The sequence below is a fragment of the Corvus brachyrhynchos genome, unplaced genomic scaffold (assembly GCF_000691975.1).
Source record: "Corvus brachyrhynchos isolate BGI_N302 unplaced genomic scaffold, ASM69197v1 scaffold85, whole genome shotgun sequence".
Lineage (NCBI taxonomy): Eukaryota > Metazoa > Chordata > Aves > Passeriformes > Corvidae > Corvus > Corvus brachyrhynchos.
Genome location: NW_008238634.1, coordinates 526,025 through 529,132, shown reverse-complemented (window position 1 = coordinate 529,132; position 3,108 = coordinate 526,025).

The following is a 3,108-nucleotide window of genomic DNA, read 5'->3' as shown; positions in this document are numbered from 1 at the left end:
GCTCCCGCTTCTCCAAACCCCATCTGGAAAAATCCCTGGGAAGAAAATCCGGATTCTTTTTGCCACTCACCCAACCTCCAAGTCCAAGTTGGCCCTGGCGGCCGCTCCCCACTCCCGGGAAAACTCGGAGCGTTTTATAGCGTGGGAGCCGGGGTGGTCCCCGCCCACAGGGGGAAAGTGCCACTGGAAAATGAGGATTCCCAAGGATTTAGGGATGATGGCAATGTCAAGCTTCCCCCCCCACTCCAGAGCCTCCGGCCCGGTTCTGCCTCAGCTCCATCACCCCGCTCCCAAAATCCCGCTTTTTCAATTCCAAATGCTCCAAGAGATTCCTCAGCAGGGGCTCCTCCACTTTCACCCCCTGCAGGAGCAGATCCTGGGGCTTTTCCCTCCTTTTCCTATTTTTTTCCTTCTTTTTTTCCCTCTTCTTTTCCGTCTTTTTTTCCTTCCTCTTTTCCTTCTTTATCTTCTATTTTTTATTATTGTTTTCCCTTTCTTTCCCCCCTCATTTTGTCCCTTCTTTTCCTTATTTTTCTTTATCCCTTTTTTCCCTATTTCCCCTTTTCTTTCTTCTTTTTCCCCCTCCTTTTCTCCCTTCTTTTCCTCCTTTCCTCCTTTATTTTTTTCCTTATTTCCCCTTCATTTTCTCCCTTCTTTTTATTCTTTATTTTCCCCTTCATCTCTCCCTACTTTTCCTTCTCCTTTTTATCCTTTATCTTCTTTTCCCTTCATTATTTTATCACTTCCCCCTTCTTTTCTCTTCTTTCCTCCCTCATTTTTCTTCTTTTTCTCCCCCCTTTTCTCTCATTTTTCCCCCTCTATTTTCCCCTTTCCCCCCTCTTATTTTCCCCTTTTTCCCTTTTTATTTTCCCCCTTTTTTTCCCCTTCTTCCCCCCCCCTCTTTTTTTTCCCTTTTTTTTTGTTTTTTTTTTCTGAAAAGCCTCCGAAACCCAAATGTTTCTGCCCGCAGTTTATCAAATTACATTTGGGGACAAAGAGCTAAAGTGCATTTTCTTGAGGGCTTTGACAACTGGGGGAGCCAGCAAGGAAATGAAAAGAATGACAGAAAACCAAAGGCTTTTGTCGGATGCAGATCGGGAAAAGCCGCCCTTGGGGGGGCCCTTTCTTTCTGTTTTCCTTGGATTTGCTTCCCACTTTCTTTTCCCAGGTGTTAAACTCGGGGCTGTGGGAAAAGCAAGGAAAATCCCTTTGGATTGGGGTGGGGGGGAGGGATGTTAAATGTTCAATTTGAGGTTTTTTCCGGGTTTTTTCGGTTTGTTTTGTTTTTAACAAAATGCCAGTGTTTCAAAGGAAAATGAAGCCCCTTTGGAAATGTGAAGCTCCGAGATAATGACCGGATCGCTCCACGACTGGATGGGAACAGGTGATTTTTTTTCCTTCCTTTCTTGTTCCCATCTGTCCTTTGTTCCATAGGAGACCGAGGAGAGACAGAAACGAGATCGGTTTGATATTCCCCCTTTCTGTGCATCCGCCTCTTCCCGAGGAGCGGGGACGCGGCTTGGGCCCGCTCCAGGCGCCGGCAGAGGGGGGATGCCGGCGGAGCCACGGATAAAACCTCAAGAAAATCCCAAGAAACCCCCAAACCTCAACTTTTGATCTCTTAAAAAGCCAAAAGTGGCCGGGTTGGGGCTGCTCCGACCCCGAGCTCCGGATGGGCCCTCGGGAAGATGCTCCAGGGACACCCTTGGGGTTATCCCAACCCAATTTATCCCCGTTCCCAAACCCTTTTCCTGCATTTTTTGGCCACTCTCAGCCCCTCTCCTCCCCAAAATCCATCAATTCCTCCTCCAAACCCAACCCCAAGGCAATAACCCAGTGGCCAAAAGCCCCTCGGAGCATCCCAAATCCCAAATTCCCGGCTGAAATCCCCATGGGAGCTGCCCAGAGAAAGTTTTGAGCTTCTGTTCCCTTTTCTTTCCCCAATCAGGAGAATTTTGCAGGATTTGCTCCTCACTTCTGGGTCGGATGAGCCGGGATGGAACTGGGAATATTTTCTGTGCCTGATCCCAGCCATGCAGAGTTTCTCCTTAAGGTCTCCTCGTTTGGAATTCTCCTCAGGAAGAAGAGATCCTTTTCCTGAGTATCCTCTTATTTTTTTTTAATTTTAAAATCTATTTCTTTCAGATCATTTCTTTTATCTCCCTTCCTCCGCCAGCCATTCCCAAAAAAAATCGCTTTTAAATCCCAACCTGTCAGCACGGCCTGGGATTTATCCTGGTTTTCCAAACAAACTTCCTTATTTCTAATAAAAGTTCTGCTACCAGCAAAGCCAAATTTCAGACCTTTTTCCAACCCATCCGGCTTTTCCCTGGTCTGGATCTCCTGCTAATTCCCCAAAAAAAGGGTGGGATGTGAGGCGTTTGTGCATCCTTACAAGACTCCAGCCTCTGTTCTCCTCCAGGCCATGGAGAAAATTCCAAAGGCACAACAAGAACCATCTTCCCCCACTCTGGAAGGAAAAGAAGCCCCAGGGAGGTTTCTTCCTTCATTCCCAACACAAAATTCCAGGGAATGCGGGACCGCGAGGGATCCACGGATATTTTAAAAATGGGAATTTGGAGTTGTTGTTAAAATATTATTTACATCCCAAATATTTGAGCATAAAACCTGGATAAGGAGGCAGCTCCAAGGACCCACAGAATGGGAATATCCCAATAATTCCTCTCTCCCAGACCAGGATTTCCTCTCTGCGAAGGGGGCTGGGATTGATCCCGTTATCCCGAAGTTTCATCCTTCTCCCTGCGCTGAAGATTCCCACCTGCTCCCTTTCCACCTCTCTGCTCCTGCCCCTCTTCCCAACCCATCTCAAAACCCTTGGAAAAAGAGGTTTTAGAACCCACTGGGGAAACAGGGAAAAGGGGGGAGAAAAGGAAAGAAAGGAACCAAACCAAGCCCCAAACGCCAACTGCATCCAGAGGAAATTCCATGTGGGATTTGCTGCCGAAGTGAAGGGTTTGGTGCCCTTGAGACCAGCCCAGGGCTCCTCCTTCCTCAAGGACTCCTGAAATTCCCCTTTTCCCTTCGGGATCTTTTTAAAATTCCTATCTTTTGGCTCAAACAGCCAAAATTTCCACACACAACCCCCCC